This window comes from Stegodyphus dumicola, chromosome 6 (assembly GCF_044657685.1).
Source record: "Stegodyphus dumicola isolate Sdum_Otavi_A_Nest chromosome 6, ASM4465768v1".
NCBI lineage: Eukaryota > Metazoa > Arthropoda > Arachnida > Araneae > Eresidae > Stegodyphus > Stegodyphus dumicola.
This window is the reverse complement of record NC_140773.1, coordinates 91,206,667-91,225,395: the sequence shown is the minus strand read 5'-3', so window position 1 is coordinate 91,225,395 and position 18,729 is coordinate 91,206,667. Positions and strand designations below refer to the sequence as shown.

The window sequence follows — 18,729 nt, the reverse complement described above, 5'->3', positions numbered from 1 at the left end:
ACTCTTGCGACGTCAAATGAAAACGTTTGTAAGACTGTTTTTATATGACATATGCAAACTGCAAGAAGCAACTAAAAGTAATTCAAACAAATTCTGCTTAATTCATAAGCGTCATTTATTAACATATACAATAGTTATTAATTGTTACAAGAGAAACTGAAGAAAATAATGAATTATAAAGGCTCAAAATGATATATAAAATATGACTATTTGATTTATTATCTTAATTAAAATTCTTAGTTTTCAATTCAGCTGTAAAATTTATCTCTCTCTCCTTTCCACAGATTCGAAATTTGAGCCATAAATTAAAGCGCAAAATTAGACAAATGGGTTATAGTAGAAGACAAACGTTAATAAGTTAGACTAAGAGGGGTATTGAGAATGCCATCCACGGGTAATTTACAACTGATATGGATTTCGAAATAAAGAGGTGAGCAGGCAAATTAAAATTGATTTAAAAGAGAATAATGGAATATTAAATAGCAATTATTATAATAAAAGTTGGAATTTTCGCTAAAATAAGAATCAATAAACAAACGCATGTTGTTTGCTGGATGAAGCTGCTAAATGCTGGCATTTTTTTGCATGAAATTTTATTCCACATAATTTGCATCTAAATAAATACAAGGCAGTTCTTTAAAAAAAAGTGACATGTAGAGAACTCTTATTGAAGCACATAAAATCTTGTGTACTATTCACCAGTGGAGAGTTGACAAGACGAATCAACATTAGTAATTAATCTCGAATTGATTTCATGGCGAAAATAATAACTTGACAGAGTTTTTGTGGTTTTTCGCATAAGAAACGTTTATGAACTTTCTTTTAGAAAATCCCCCATGAGGCCATCCCCCCAAGGTAAAATTCATTCACACAATTTATCATAACTAGTTATCTTTATGTAATACAACGCGATAATCCAACTAAAACTTCAGTCAACCTAAATTTTGATACAAGCACCGCAGTTAGCAATTTTGGTAACTATCATTTACAAGGTGACAAGTTATTGATAACAACTACAATGTATGGAAACTTCAGACTACAACCTAATATTTCAAGGAGTTTAAAACGTAAGTTTAAAAACATTATTAAAAATAGTTTTTAAATTAAAAATTATAAAAACTAAGCATTAAAAAGAAATTGCAATCTGATTTTGTCGTGAAGATGTGATTTTAATATCTGAAATAAATTTAAGGTAAGTTCTAATAGACTAAGGCTGCACCTTCAGAAATTCAAGATATGGAACAAAAAATTCTCATATTTAAAATTCGAGCCTTACATTTAAAATGATAATCTTATATTTAAAATTAATGCAGCGTTCAATATGACAAAGGCAAACTGAAAAAAAAAATTCCATGATAAATTATTTCACTAATTTTCTCTAACTACAAATATTGTGATACTGCAAAGACAGGATCGCGTAACATCATTTTTTTGAAATTTTATGTCAATACCCGACGTAGTTATAGTTAATACAATTTGGTAAGACATCACGACAGGTTTAAAAATGAATAGATTAAGTATCCTTTACCGTAAATGTACAAATCCATAGAATTTAATAGAGGTAATAGTCAATTTAATAGAAACGTTTTCCAAAATCTTCTAGAAGTTATTGTTTATCTCGAAGTGTTATTAAACTTTCCAATAAAACAGAGAGTAGATTTTGAAAAATAAGCCTATGTAATAGGATAAATTTTTACAGATTTCTTCTTCAAAAGAGAAGCCTTCGTGGCATGTTTTTTTTTGCAAGAACTTTGCTCGCATTTAAAGGGAACTCCACGAAAGATTCCATGTAACCATCTCATTGGGTCTTCGAGAATTTATGGTCTTATCTATTCTGTTACTGGTGGGCTATCTGGCTTCAAGAACAGACAACAATTTTAATAATATAAAGAAATACAACCAACCTAGTTATGTACTCCTCAAGAAAGCATTAGTTAAAAATACTCTAAGTCGAATGGAAAGAATATACTATAGTAGAGCTCCAATTACCGAGACTGCTTTTTGTTCTTTTAAACTTAAGGAAAATTAAAGTCGGAATTTAAATTTATTTACATACTTAAATTCATTTATTTATCTTTAATTTTTCTTCTGATTTAAATAATGTAAAACATCGTCTTGCATAAACCATACCTTTTCGAAATCTGAGTCATACATGAATGTGAAATTATTCATGTTTTCTCGATATTTTCAGGTTTTTTCCACGCTTGCTCGACGACCAACATTGCAACACTATCATCACAAACATTACCAGTTCTCTCGAACTTTTTAATCAGATTTTTTTTACTGTAACACTTGGACTGGTTTTCTTTAGCTTGCACTCGTTTGAAAATTTCCTTTGAGCCGCAATCGGGCTGTTATTGCTCGAATAGTAAGCCTTGACGATGAAGATACATTGAGAAACGCTGCATTTCGACATTTTCAACAAAAAGTTAAATTAATTTAGACGAATGAGTATTTCATGCAATATCTAGAGACTAACTAATGAAAAAGGAATTATGTACTATTTATAATTTGACTGTTCGTTGGTGAGCATTAAATTAAAGCCCACGCAAATAAGAATTAAAGTCCCCCCCCCACAAAAAATGAAGTAGAGATGGACTGCGTGTTGAAATTTTAAAAAAAAAATCGGTTGTTTAATTTTGTCCAAAAGAAGAGTGTGTTTTATTTTATTGTAAAGAAATTTTTGCTTCCTTTAATTAAATAATCTTTCTTGAAATAAATCCATCAAATGATTATGCTTGTTCACTCCGTACATGCATTTGGTATATATAGACGTCTGTATATATATATATGTACTACAGAAAAGCTGTAAGAGCTACTACAGAGAAGCTATATGAGCATTTTCGTGATTTTTCGTAAATATCCGTGAAAATGACAACAAGACAGTTTCTGGCAGAAAATTCTTATCGGAAACATCCTTTTGCCTTAGACAAATAGCTCTAACAGAATAAACTCGTCTTTTCATTAATCGAATAAACCAGTAAATAAGTAATGATCTTGAATGTATGAATAAACAGTTGTTGAAGTTCGGAAATGGGAGCAATGAGGTATCTGAAACTGTTTGTCGTCATTTAGCTTATAAACGATAATTTTAAACCTGCCAGTGCTAAATCTCTCTAGGACTTCCTATCTATTTAAATTTTTCTTTCTTGTATCCTGGACTCGCTTTCAACACTCAACACATACACACATATATATGTAAGATAAAATTATATGAATCAGAATAACTGAAAACATTAATTCTTCCTCTTTATTCTAAAATCGTAATAACTTCTCTGCATTGCGTCATTTCTAGATCACTCTATGGCCCGCGCAACTCTGATGACGTAATAATTAAGAACTGAAACTGACCTTGTAAACCAAAACTTTTCTCTTCACGTACTTCCATCTTTCATAACTACGCACTTCAGCTTTTGCTCTGTGCTCTGCTAAGATGTAATTTCGCTGGCTTGCTTTCTATCTCAGCAATTTCAAAAATGTAAATCCTCTGTGGAAAGGCACGACTAGAGTGCCAAGTGATTGTGGCCTCAAATATCAGTTGCAAATAAAAATGGAATTAAAACTGCCTCGACTGCCAAGTTCTTTAGATGTTACTAAGTTAGCATTACTAGCATACTGCGCAATCAAAATTCTTCTTCAATATGGATCTAATCACGCATCTACAGTGTTCCGTTTTTTCCTTTGTGCTTTAATATGACATATATATATGCATATGTAGATATCTTTTATATATATGTAGATACACATTTATATCAGACTCATGGTTGAAGAATTCGAAATGCAAAAACTCGACGATACATAGATTAAAACTTTCCGCAAGCATTCAAATTCAAATCCGCCGATGATCTTAGCAAAGTTTAGAAAATTTAATGAAGAACGAAGGGCTTTTTCTATTTGAGGGGATCTTAAATTAATTTTAAGCACAGAAGTGGAAATTAGTAGAATATGATAATATAATATTTCATAAGAATAAAATAATGGCAGATTCAGAGCAACAATTTGTATTCTGACATAAAAGGAAAAACAAATGTATTAAAGTTAACACAGGAATAATGTTGCTACGTCTGCTATTATTATTAGTCAGATTATGTGAAACCGGTATTCCATCTGGCTTAGGTTGCTGATTAACTGCTATAGAAACATAAACAAACAGAGACAGCCGGATCGCTGCAAAAAAATTGAAACACTGAAAATAAAAATATAAGTACTCCAAATTTAAATATTACATCCTAGAGAAGTTCCTGAAGAAAATCACAGAAAACTCTTTTACATTAAAAATGTAACGAAGCATACATTTATTAGAGACTGGATTTTTATATTTATTTGATGACAGTAAATAAAGCAAGCACATGAGATTTTCAAAAAATGGAATGGGAGGGGATGTGTTCTTGGATGTCTTTGTGAAGAGAGCTGGCTCATATTCACATTATATATGAGCAGAACCATAATAGCATGCGTGCTTCGGGTCAAATTATCTAATTTTTTTTTATCTACTTGATCACTGGGGTATCCAAACATATAAACTTAATAGTTATTCCAGATGCGAGAGTACAAAATATGCATATAGTTAACATATCAAAACGTTAAATTTCATTTTGTGAATTATTATTATTTGTTATACAAAGTTACATTTTACTTGGCTTCTCTGTTTGTTTAGATCAAATCCTGATCTCATTTCTTGATTCTTTTGCCAATCGGACTTTCTTGAAAATTTTCACACGGCTACTATGACTGTACACTATTTCAAAGAAATGTTTCAAAATCCGAGGCAGGTTTTTTTTCATTATTTAGTGTTTATCAACTTTTTCATTATTTAGTGTTTATCTCATATCCTTGCCTTAACTATCGCAGAATTTTTACCTTTATATTATTAGATAAATCGGAAAATAATATTTGAAATAAAGAGGTTTTGGAATTTTTAAAGTAATTTATCCAAATTTTGGTAATTTTTAAAACATTATTCAATATTTTTACCATAGGCGTTATTTTTAATAGCGGTGGATTTACAGATCAAAAGATCTGATATTTTGTTTTCAGCTGCTTATGATTTTAATTGACTTCTAAAGTACACAAAAATTTTAATCCGACATTTAAAGTGGCTATTAACTATGTTAACAGATGAGGAATTGGAAACATTTGTCGCGTTTTAAATGATTATGAATTTATTTTTCATATTTTTTCTTGAATAAAGTGCAGTAGGTTAGAGAGATGTGTGTTGCAATTAGACATTTTTAATTAAGAAAGCGTTTTCTTAAAAAAAGTCAGCAGTTCAAGTTTACGCATTAAATTTTAGTTGAAATAAAATACAGCTTGGTATTTAACGCAGTTTGAAAGGGAAGAATTTTCAAACTAAAAATTAAAGCTTCTAAAATTAAAATTTTATCTTAGACACACACCCATATACAAAATGATCAAAACATATCAAGAAAAAAATGTAAGAGCAGATAGACCAAAATAAGCAGATTTTGTGATGGACTGCGTGTGCTGAAAGAGAGCCTTGGAGAGATAAGCCTATTGTAGAGCGGTAAATTAGTATTTTGCTAGCGAAAATCATCATTTCCCGTGCGGATTTCGAGCGGAATATACTCATACACGATTACGATATTCGGCGGTACACATTTTATGTATGCAGCTGCGGCTAAAACGGAAAACAACTTCAAGAAAGTACAGAAAAAGATACCCAAGTACCCTTTTTAAGCCCCTTTCCGTCCGTAGGCTCGTAAATGAAATGTATATCGGCATGCAGCGATGCATAACACTGGAAATCCACAAAGAAAGTAACAATTTACATCCGCAATGCTTTAATCTACTGCTCAATAGCACCATTTCGGCGCGTATTCCTTTACAAGGTCTGTATATTTCAGTCTGTCTACCTGTCGTAACATTTTTGACAGCTATTTTTTAATCATCCTTACGCACAGCATAAACTTTATTAAACGATCAACTTCAGACGTTGTTTGACAAGAATGTGTTCATTTCACATTCTCCTTACTTTCTATGGCAAATAAACCACATAAAATAATTTATGCTGAAATTTAATCAGCCCTAAGTGCTTCAATACATATTAGGTGCCAGAAATAGTGCAAAGTTCGCGCTGAAGCTGTCTATAAATAAGTATCCAAGTAAAAATATTATTTCTTTAAGGTAAATTATGCGTGGTGTCCCTTAATCGGGGTTGCCCGAGGTGCTGCTAATAGCGTGATAAAATTAACGCTGACATCAACCTAAAATCTAAGTTGATATACCTCATTTGAAAAGTGGCGTTATTTCGTAATGCACGCAGTCTGCTGCTCTCTCGTTCTCTTCAGTAAGTACGCTTTTATTGCTGTTTGTGGCCCAGCCGCTGGATATTCAAGGCAAATGGTACAGGCAGTAATCTAAATTTTCTTTTGAAACTTGGCGAAAAATTGTTAAAAACATCCATCTATCTGTTGATAATGATAAAAATAATAATATACACATTAACAAAAAATTATACACCTGCTGTAATACACCAAAGAAAGGGGTAAAAAAGAAAAAGGAGGAGTTACCTTGTTACATTTAGTTTCATTTCTTACTTACTGTTAGCTGAAAAAGAGGTATGAGCATGGTTTAAGTCCAGGGCTGGGACCAGGCATTTTGTCGACCGCTGCAATCTTCGCAGGTCTTAGATTCTGCTGCCCAGTGCTTCCATTAGTTTTAAGCCATCCGTAAATTCTGCTGATTAGTACATGCTGTAAGGTTCCAATTCCAAAAATTTTGCTATCCCTAGCTTTTATTGCTCCATGCTTCACATAATTCTAAAATTTTTGCTGCTTCTAAAATTCTGCGGCCCGCTACGTTCGCACCGGTTACACTCCTTTAAATCCAGTAAACGTCATGCTCCATTAATTTCCCTCATATATATTAATCAATTAGGTTACTATAATTAGGTAACGTAAAAGCTGCTTTTGCCGCCTATCTCCTTGCATTGGTCAACAGACCCGACTTGATTCTTCAGCAGAATAATGTTAAATGACATACAGCAACACGGACTCGAGAAAAGCTTTACAATGGAAAATTCTTGCCCATTCCGGGTAATATTCCATATACTGCTCCCTCCAGTTACTATTCGTTTAGATCACTATACAGCATTTTGCTGTTGCCAAAAACCTTCCAGAATAACGGTCGGTCAAAAATGTAACTCTTTTTAAGTAAAAGGAGATTAAAGAAGGGTCTGACAGATGTACAGAATCGATAGAAAATGATGGATATATTAATTAAATTCAACTCACTATATTTTTATTTATTTATTTATTATTTTTCCCCGTCTAAAGCTTTCTCTCTCAATCCTGTATTACTGTCTAATCAAACAGAAATGACGATATAAAAGGAATTATTATGTTTATTAAAATGAGCTACTGACATTATTTATGTAAAAATGAAGTTTCAGACAAAACATCAACGTAAATGAGCTAGCTCTGCAACAAGCTGCAGGGTAAAGGAACCAACGTATGTCAGATTTTATGCTTTGTGTAAGAACAGAAGTCATTCTTCCATAAAAGCGCTAACAGGAAGGAAAAAAAAATCTCATATAACACGCAACGGAGCCCTAATAAACAAGTCCCCTGGGGAGGGACCACCTAGGGGCAAAGCATGATCACGTACGAGATATCATAATAAAAAGATAAACAAGAATGTCAGCTGTAATAGGATATGTCTTCCCAACTCAGCGTCGGAGGAAGGAACATGCTAGAAAGACTGTTAATAACAAAGGAAACTGCATTTTTAGTTCACTAATATCGACTGCTAATATGTTTCACACATTCAAGGGAAATTTTGAAAGCATCTTAACGGCTTAATTTTTAATTTAAGAGTAAATTTTGCTAGGTATAAGCAGCTAATGAATTCAAGTTGTTAATAAAAAGGGGTTATATCAATTATAAAAAGCACTGCCTGCCTAAGGGAAGGGATGCCTTCATGGAGAATTTTCTAAAGGCAACTGACTCGTCCTCATGTTGCACATGAGAAAACATGAGATCTGTGTTTCTAGAAAGCCTCCATTTCACCAAACACCGGAAAGTAATATCTGAGTGTAATTCCTTATCCTGTGGTTTATTTTTCACAAAAACGCTAAAATCTTGCTTATAATAAAGAGATTTGATTCAACATCTACGGCAAACAACGGCAGCAACCATCGCCCTTACAATATTATATTCCAGCGGATATGAAATAAGACTGAACCCTATGACTGAACACAGATTCGTAGTCTGCAGAGTGAAAACTAAGCACGTATTTAAAAAATACCAAAAAGAAATTTCTGATATTTCTCATCATCTTATGTTTCTTATAAATTTTTGAGTAATAAGTTATAAGGTATTTCTCCCGCCTTCTTAGCATGCCTTCGTGGTGTGGTGGTCTGCACGCCGTATTCCAGGGGTCTGTGGTTGGATTGCCGTTGCTCATTTTTCATCATTTCTTCTTTAAAAATAACCTGTGATGAAAAATAAGCAGTGGAAAATAATAAGTGATGAATAATGAGCAACCCCTTCGACGGGAATGGAACCACGAACCTCTGAAATACGCGCCCAGCATGCATACCACCACACCACAAAGACATGCTAAGAAGGCGGGAGAAATACCTTATAAAGTTATAAGGTATTTTCTCCCTCCTTTCCGCATGCTTTCGTGGTGTAACTGGAAGCACGCTCGACGCATATTCAGGAGGTCCGAAGTTTGAACCTCGGTGACGGCACTGCACATTTTTCTTACTCCTGCATCGATATAACCTAATGACCGCACGAACTGAAAGGTGGTGGACGATAATTTGTCACCACCAGAATTTACTGATTAGGTTCTCTAATCCCTATTCCGCCTTTAAAAGGGAAAATATATATAATACTTTCTCCATCCTTTCCATGTGGGCCCACCAGCGGCCGAGCGGTAAAGACGCTGAACATTGGTAGTTCGGTCCGAGGTTCGAACCCCGCGAACGGGCTGGCTGCATGGGCGTTTTCGTGTTTTCCCCATGTGTAACGTGTATGCGAGCCACTTTTCCTTAGAAAGTCCTCCACGAAGGCATCCCTCCCTTAAGGTAGATATTCCTCGTGTGCTTTGCCATAAGTGAATAATCCACTAATCCTTTCCATGTGCGTTCATAATATAACTGGAAGCACGCTCTACGCGTATTCGGAGGTCCGGGGTTCGAATACTGGCGAGAGCATTACATATTTTTCACATTCCTGCGTTGATCTAACCTAATGACTCCAGATACTACGCAAGGTTTGTATAAAATGGACGTTCTTTTCCATGACCTTTTTATTAAATCAGTTACTACGCGATCAAACAACGATGAAAGTGAGGATCACTGTTCCTTCAGAAGCCAAACGTTCCATTGTAAAGAGCATCATTTTAAAGTCCAGGTTCTTGCAGGTACTTGAACTAAAGACCCGAATAAGTGAAGATGAAACTGCTCCCGCAAGTTTAGTGACAGGCACGCAATTTAGTATGCGTGTACAGTTGGGATTAGTGTAATTTTGTCTATACGATTGAATTCATTAAAGAAAAAAATAAAATAAATAATGAAACTAACTTAAGCACTATTTTAGCGTTCAGCTTAAATTCTACATACTGCTAACTTCCATCTTCCGACATATTCTGAGAATTCATCAAGTTATTTGCTAAAATAGTCTTTAATCCCTCAATACATTTATTTGAATGCATACTCCTTAAACCCCTGCAATGGAGGAGCCAGCGTACAGAGTACGCCAATGCCATCTTTTGGGCTGTAATTTTTAAACAACCTCTTCCTGAGCTTCCTCCCTTCCTCTACCCTCCTAGAAACATTCCATGAGTGCAATGCACCTGGTCTTCCTCCCGAAAGCAGTTATTGTGAACATGTCGCGTAGGCGAACGCAGTACGCCGCTTTTCCAAGTATGTACAGAAAGAATATTGTACCCCTTGAAGATTACAGGGAAATGTTTCTAAACATCCTCATTTTCCTTCCTCAAATGATGTTTCCCCAACAAATGACGATTTTAGTGATGTATGACATGAGTGATTTTAAAATATGAGGACTTTTTTGTAAAAATAATTTACAAAAAGAAGAAAGTTGGAGGAAAGTTTCTGAAAGAAGAAAAGGAAACTTATAAGTGGAATAAAGTTCCCCTCAAGAGCAAATTCCCCAAAACGCCTAAAAAATATTGATGAAAAATATATGCCCAAGTGCCAAAACTTGTGACGATATAAATGATGAGCTTTCTGCTTTCCAGAAAATCATAAATACAAATTGATTGATGCTATCGTACAATATACAAATATTTATCTCAAATTTAACAGTACTGCAGATGATCTCCAAAACATCTCAAAGAGAAGCATGTATGATACTAATAGAGCAGAAATTTTGGCCTTTTTAGGAATTTTATTCTTATTAGGGTGCAAAAAAAATGTCAAAACTCAATGTGGAGGAAGCATGGGCAAAAGACGGTACTGGAATTGAAATTTTGCAAGGAGTCATGGGTCTCAAGCGATTCAGAAATCTGTGTGCTGCTATTACTTTCGATAATAAAGGCACAAGGTATGTGCGAAGAAAAACTGATAAGCTTGCTGCACTAAAGGAATTTTTTGAATCTTTCAATCAGAACTGTCAAAACTTTTATACACCAGGTGACGAACTCACAATCGATGAGATGTTGGAACTCTTTTGCAGGAGATGCTCTTTTATTCAATTCATCCCCAACAAGCCCACAAAGTACGGTCTGAAAATTTTTGCAGTTGTTGACTCACGAACGTTTTATACATTGAAGCTTGAAATTTACTGTGGCAATACACCCCCAGGACTTTACGAGGCTTCTAAATCAAGTATTGACATTGTCAAAAGGCTAATTGGTGAGTGCGAAGGTTCCAACCGTAACCTGACGACCGATAATTGGTATACAAGCTACCCGCTAGCTCAATATCTTCTTACCAAAGGTATAACACTTGTGGGCACGCTGAACAAAAATAAAAAGGAAATTCAAATGAATTCCAGCCATCAAAAACAAGAGAAGTCGGCAGTTCACTGTTTGGTTTTTAAAAGGATATGACAATTGTTTCATATGCAACGAAAAAAAATAAGTGTGTAATACTGCTCAGTACTTTACACGATGATGACAAAATTGACCAGGAAACGAATAAACCTCAAATAATCCTGGATTATAACAAATTTAAAGGCGGAGTTGATACCGTAGACCAACTTTGTAGTAATTTCACTGTCGCCCGAAAAACCAAGAGGTGGACAATGGCAATATTTTTTGCACTGCTAAAATCTAGCTACATCTTTGATGAAACCACATTTTCAGAATCGTCGCATTCCAAAGCTATTATTAAAAGGTTGATAACAACAGAAGCGGACAAGACGGCCGAAAGAGACGAGGAACCACCAGCGAAAAAGATCAAAGGACGCTGCGCTGAGTGCGGTAGAATGAAGAATAATTACACTAGCATAAAATGTTCTGAGTGTTCTAAGTTTACCTGCAAAAATCATCTGGGCAAGACAGTACAACTTTGCAAACCCTGCTGCAGTGAACAGAGACAATCCCAAGATTAAAGCAGCAAAAGGTTTTTAAACTTTTCATTTGTGAAATTTATTACTTACCGAACTTTTCTTTACGAAATATTTATAATTTGTAAATTTGATTTCTGATCTTACAGTTTTCATACAGAAAATAATGCAGAATACTATTTAACTTTAAATTACATTTCCAGTGCATTCCACTTTTTGAATTAATTAAAAATTCGTAGTTTCCATCTTTACTGCTTTTTTTCTGTTATTTTTTATATCATTTTTACTATGACGAATCACCTTATTAATGCCATTTATAAGATTAAATAGTTTCAAACACGAAGCAGAGCCTCGAAAAATGACCTGGCGTACTGAAATTTCACCCTGCAGATCAGAAAATCTATCGCATTGCGAGCGAGATGCAAATCAGACAGGTAAGAAAGTGATCAAGAATATTCACCCGTTATACAAGTTATATGCTTTCTTACATTTGCGTCCCCCCGGGGGTCGACGTAGAGAACTCTGCGAAGCTACTGGTTAGGATCTGTACCTAGGCAGTCTCGGCCACGGGGGTATAAAATTTATGAACTTGGTGGTTCTGAAGGCCCTACGAAAGGTCACTTATTGGCCAGCCTCGGAGTCTGGCATGTTCTGAGCGGTGTGGAACCGTAGCCGGGGGGGGCTTGTTTCCCCCGGTTTGCTGGGTAACGGCCCACTGCGACGGGCTCGCTCATGCGACTGGCAGGAGCAGATGACGACCAGTGCTGCCTGGTGTTGTATCCAGGTGGCGCGCTGTTCCCCTGGTAGGGTAATAGTGGAGGTCGAACCTCCACGAAGTGCCCAAAAGGGGGAGTAGACCCGTAATGTGATTTAGTTCACGAGGAGGGGCAGCCAAGAACTTACTTACTTACATTTGCGAAAAAAGTCGTATTTTGTGATGAAACGTTTTATACTTTGTACTGTTAAGTCTATAACATATCACGACATCAGTTGCATAAAAGTAAACAAAAAAATTCCATTTATATTCCTCAATGTAACAGATGATATTTTAAAGGATAAAGATTGATATGTTGCTTGTGTATGTCCTCGTCTACAACCAGCAGAATAGCTTCATGAATTGATCAGAAATGCATTTGCCATTGGCCACAAACATGGAAATCAATACAGACAGACCAACTTTTATTTGTCTTTAATCGAATATTGACCGAAAGATATGGAGAACAGAATTTGAGGACCAGATGCCTGTTGCCTGACCAGATGACATCAGTGTCTTTACAGAATTTCACATTCATAGATTTTAAGGGCTTCGGGTTGCCAAAACACTATGGTCACAATCATCAATGTCCAGTCAAGTGTTCAAACCAAGCCTCGTTCTCCCTTACCCACCACCATATCAGAGTCAACAGCAACACTCACTATCATTGTTCATTACTTGTTAGATGCGCTCGGATAAGCTGAAGAAACTAATTCTTTAAAGTATGCACATGTAATTCACGTAGGTATTCAGAGAGATTTTTTAAATTTACAACTTATTAAAAAATTAAAATCTAAACATCTAAACAACTGTTACAACTACCAAGCAAGATTCAAACTAACAATATCTCTGAAATAATTATCAAATACAGAGGAGTTGCACTTAGTTGGCCATAAATATTTAAGAGAATAATTACTGCTTTAGAGAAAGTACCCTGGCCACATCCTGAATAACAAATGGCTAGAACCTCTGGAAAATAAATTACTTTAATCATCCGATTAAACGACAGCATACACCACTAAATACCTTAACATAGGTTGTCTCGCAAATAGATTTCATCTGCACAATAGTTTGTTTGGATAATGCTATTACTGCATATAACCAGTCAATCGGTGAGTAGCGTATCACTATTGTTTCTAACAGCCATTTTATGTTAAAAGAGAGTTATTTCAAAATGTGTAAATCGGTGAGATAATTTATAAAATTTACGTTCCACTGAAATATGCAGTCCCTCCCCGGGGCTTGCTTTTTACTGTATACTATGTAAACCAATATCAAATGGTTTTTAGCCCAAAGAGCTATTAATTTTATTTTGGCATTTTGCGTTAAAAACTTTAAATGTCGGTTCACTTTTCAAATTGTTGCCATCAAATATTAGCGCCCTGCGTTATATTTAAAGAAATTAAATAAGGAAGAATCTGCATAAATGTATGCATGTTTCTCGCATTGTGATAAAACAAATTACCTAGAGCCATCAAATTTTGAATAATGTAATCTTCCACCAAATATAGACATCTGGAAGCCCGAATTTGGAATTTGAAATTTGTTTTATTATCGATTTCATATTTCGTAACACTTCAACGTATTTTTGATTAACAAACTCAACGATTTCAAAGCGAGGAATGGCAAAACTGTACGAGAAAAAACATTTTTATCTCCAGCGGGCGAGACTGTGTATCGGAAATTCTTAAGATATGCTCATTTTAAAATTATTTTGCGATATTGCTGTTGAATTGAATTTTATGGTTTAAGTACAAAGAACATGATATTTAATAAATAAAGGTAACACGCAAAAGGTTAAAAAAAAGTCCCTTTGGACGTAATGTAAAATCTGAAAGCTGTCAGATTTTTTTTAGTCAAAGCACGCAGTGGCTATGAAAAACAATGCCGCTTCCCACCTGGACAACTGCCGCGTGATTAATTTAAAATTTGAGGAAAAAGGAGGTACATATTTTGAGATATCGGAAATTTAGGGTATTATTAAAAAAGTATAATAATCATTTAAAATGAAATACGCTTAAGTATGTAAAAAAAAACACTTACCGTTCGTTCAGCTATGCTTGCAAGATTCATCTCGAAAATCACCGTAAATTACTGTGAGTTTACACAGAAATAAAGATTCTCTCTTCAACTCCACGGCCAAACAAAGAAACCTAAGTTGAATAATAATGCATCAGTTTACTAACATAAAAGTAATTCCAAATCAAAGGTACAGTACACAACACTTAATTATGATATTACCGTATTAGCCCAAATGTAACGCAACACCAAAATTTTTAATACAGATAATTAGAAAAAAGAAAAATAAGAATTTAATGCGATCCATTCATTTTTTATCAAAAAATTCATATAACAAAAAATTTAGTCAGATACGTATCTATTTAATAATAAGTCATAACACAGGTTACATTCATGATAATAAAATTCCAAGCTTCTACACAGGTCGGGAGGAGGCATGGGCGAACCAATACGAAGAGTTGTTACATTTCATAACCACGAAAAAAAAAGAAAAAAAATCTTTTTATCAATAAGATTTAAAAACTTACGTTTCTTTTTATTTTGTCATTTAAGGATCCTTGCTTCTTCAGTTATTTAATAAATTACCGTTTCAATTTTGTAAAATGGAATTTGACAATTTTTCGAAGCTCTGTACGTATATCAGTGAACATGTGTATTAACTATTGAAAATGTCAGCAATTCATTTCAACGAAAAATAACTTCTTTGAAACATACAACTGTTTCGCCTCTTCAGTTTTCGAAGATGTTACAAACCGATTTTTTAGAGGATATGCTCACGTAAATGCTTCTTCGAATTCAGACCTCTGAAAAGTACTTTTGCTGCTAATAGACGTAATTCTGGAAAGGAATGCCTACGCATAATCACCGTTGGCACAGTGTAATAATTACAAAAAGTAGTGAGAAATCTCGATTAAAAGCTATTTAAAAAACATCGCTTGAAAACTGTTTTAAAAAGAAACTTTTAATATACATCTTTTCTATCTTAATTTACAAGTGTTTGGTACTCTAAACCTAAATATGATATATATATATTGATATTGCGATCAGCAATGCTTACATGTTTTTGATAATCAAAACTGAAAAACCAATATTTGGAAGGTTAATTTGGTCTTACTCGCCTTAAAGATAAATTAATGATTTTGCATCATGTCCGATGGCAGCATTCTGGAAATTGGTTAACAGCCAGCCCGCGAAAAATAAACTTAACAGCTTATATCTTTCATTAATGATAACATTTTCCGAATCACACAGATAATAAATGGTATGACAGCGTAATGTTACATAAGATAGCAGGTTAATAGATTTGGAAAATCTCGGCTAAATAAAGATGTCTTCGACATCGAAAATATCATATGGCACTGCTTTTATGCATTTTACAGCCTATGAACACACTATTTTGGGATGGGGGAATTAGAAAGAACATCGTTAATAATCACGAATAACATCAAAAAAACACCCAAATGATATGGCTTAAGTCAGTTTCACTTAAAACGTTGGCAGTGAAGCTGTATCTCATAGTGGTCTCAAATTGTGTGCAGGCCAAATGCATCATCTGAAAACATCTGAAGGGTTCCATTTCTTTAGCAAAACAAAAATATTTTTTAAAAAATCTGAAAGTTTTCACATTTTTATATCATGCCCAAAGAGGCTTTTTTTTAATGTTTTGTGTGTTACCTTTATTTATTAAATATCATGTTCTTCGCAATTAACTTTATGGTTCAGTTCTTCGCACTTTATGGTTCCGTTCTTCGCACTGAACCATAAAATTCAATTCAACAGCAATATCACAAAATAGTTTAAAAAGAGCATATCTTTAGAATTTCTGATACACAGTCTCGCGCGCTGGAGATAAAAATATTTTTTGTTCACACAGTGTTGACATTGCTTGCTTTGAAATCGTTGAGTATCTTAATTAGAAATTCATAAATACTTTACAAAATATGAAATACGTAATAAAACAAATTCCAAATTTGGGCTTCCAGATGCTCATATTCGAGTGGATTCTGGGCAAATTGCCTCTTTGGGATAATAAATTTCAAATTTTGCTTATTAAAAATTTATCAAAACATACATAAATAATAATATCACAAAAGGGTACAAAAAGGCCAAATTAATATTAACCCAAAGTTTGGTACTTGCAAGACGTTTCTGTTGGTTTCACTTTCATTATTCAAAATTATTGATCGCTAAACATTAAATTTTCAGACTCAAATTCATTTAAAATAGTTCTGACCTGTTTAATTAATCATTAAATAATTTATTTTAATTTAAACTAAAAATAAAAAACAAAAGAAAAAAATCTGAAAGATTTCAGATTTTATATAACGCCCAAATAGGTTTTCTTTCTTTTTTTTTTTAATTTACAGACACATATACGTTTCGAGAACGTTTGGGCTAACGCCACATTGCGCTAAAAATATTTAAAAACAGTATATCTCTAGAATTTCCGATAGACAATCTCGCGCATTGGAGATAAAAAAATGTTTCATTTCCTACAGTATTGTCACAGCTCGCTTTGAAATTGTTGAGTTTTTTAATCGAAAATTCATTAAGGTTTTATAAAATATGATACAGACAATAAAACAAATTCCAAATTCGGGCTTCCAAGTGCCCATGTTCAATTGGAGGACTATGTTATTCAAAACTTGATGAATCTAGGTACCGTTGTCTTAATGACATTATGTAATATGGCAGATTTGTGAGTTTGGCGATTTGGCGGGCGCCAACAGGTTAATATAATTTATAATAAAGAAAGGTTTTCGCCAAAATTTAGGAACAGGGATGCAATTTAGGTAAAGAATCGCTAACACATTATTAAGGAATATGATTAGAATTTAATGTAATCAATTGATTTAAAAATATCGTTACATGCATTACATTCACAAATTCTTAGTTTCTTTAAATACTATAATGCATGGCGATAATATTTGATGGCAACAATTTCAAAAGAAAACTGTCCAAAAACTTGAAAATATACAATGGCAGCCTAATCTCTTTCTCATATTTGTTAAATATTTCTTTGACGCATAGTAAAAAGACGTATGTTTGTACGTAAATAATTACAAACTTCTTTATTTCTTACTACAACTTGACACATCATGGCGTTTTGCTTCTGATAAAGTTTGTAATCCTGCAGAGAAATAATTAAAAAATGTGGTCAGTCGATTCTTTTTAATTTTCAGCTGTGAAAAAAACGCTTTTCACATATAAATGCATTCCCAAACAAAGCAATTATTGTCAGTGCAAAAATTTGTAACTGAGCTGATATATGTTTTGACAAAAATACGAATAAAGTGAATAAAATCTATATCTTCAAATTTTTGAATAAGATTCATATGAACACTGTAAATTAATTAACTCTATTTATGGATATTCTGGTGCAACGTTCCTGAAAATACATAACTGAAATGTATACACGGGTAGCATGTCTGAGACCACTGTCACAATGCATTCCTCTCCAGTCTTTTGTCACGATTAATAAATTAACCAAACAATTCTTGAAACGTCTTCAAGAAAAAAGTGATTTAAAAAAAGCTTCTTAAATCACATTTATTTTCAAGTTTCTAAATGCCACTTTTATATTTCGAATATATAAAGTAATAAACAACTGCATCATTTCTTTAATTTCTAAGTAAGTACTGACAAAGAAAATGTAACACCATGAAAGAAGTGAATATGATAAAAAAAACTGACAAATTAATAAGGAATGCCTAAATGAATAAGTGATTTTAACTTCAAAAAGATGAATGCAATGATCAAATGTATAGGGGGATCAATAGGAAGTAGGACCATCTCTTGCGGCTACAAGAGGCCAAGATACGGATAAAATCAGTTTACGGATAATATCCTAAGGGATGGATGGTCATACGCTTTCAACCATCCTCGCAATTCTTGCTGCTCCTATTGAGTGTGGGACAAATCACACAAATGACCATCCATGACAATGGTGCCCCAAACTATGATGCTACATTGTTCAGCAGCATGATATGCAATCGTCGCAACAGGGCAGGATCTGCCTCCACGTCGCCTACAGATCAACTGTCCAAAAGGCTGTCTCCTGCCATCATTGCAATCGATGACGCCAATACCTTGTGTCAATAGCAACCTTTGCAAAGCAAGTCGCTTTCTTCTAAAATTGCTTTTGCTTATATTGAAACATCCACAGTAAATATGGCATTTAGCATAATGTCGAAAGTCACGAGGGCCTACCGCAGCCTGCCTTTGGATATATTGATACAAGCGTGCTGACGTCCATCTAGATGCATCAGTATAATTTGAGATTATTTACATTCCCTTCTTCAATCCTTTTTCTCCAATCTTTTGCACAGTGGAAACATGTGTGTGAGTTTCAGCTGCGATAAGATGGAAGGTTCAGCCAACTTTCTTAGTACAAAAACGAAACCCTTCGCGAAAACGCCTGTTTGCTGAAACTGACTTCGGCGTTGCATGCCACGC

At 34.1% G+C, this 18,729-nt stretch overlaps 1 protein-coding gene across 1 annotated transcript in view; it reads right to left on the bottom strand.

Moving 5' to 3' along the window:
- The window catches only part of LOC118202627 (uncharacterized), a 393,249-nt gene that overhangs the window by 337,042 nt on the left and 37,478 nt on the right, over positions 1-18,729 (bottom strand). The window contains exon 2 of the mRNA XM_085818671.1: positions 14,299-14,408. The gene's annotated coding sequence lies outside the window, so the exon portion shown is untranslated. The remainder of the gene's footprint in view (positions 1-14,298; positions 14,409-18,729) is intronic.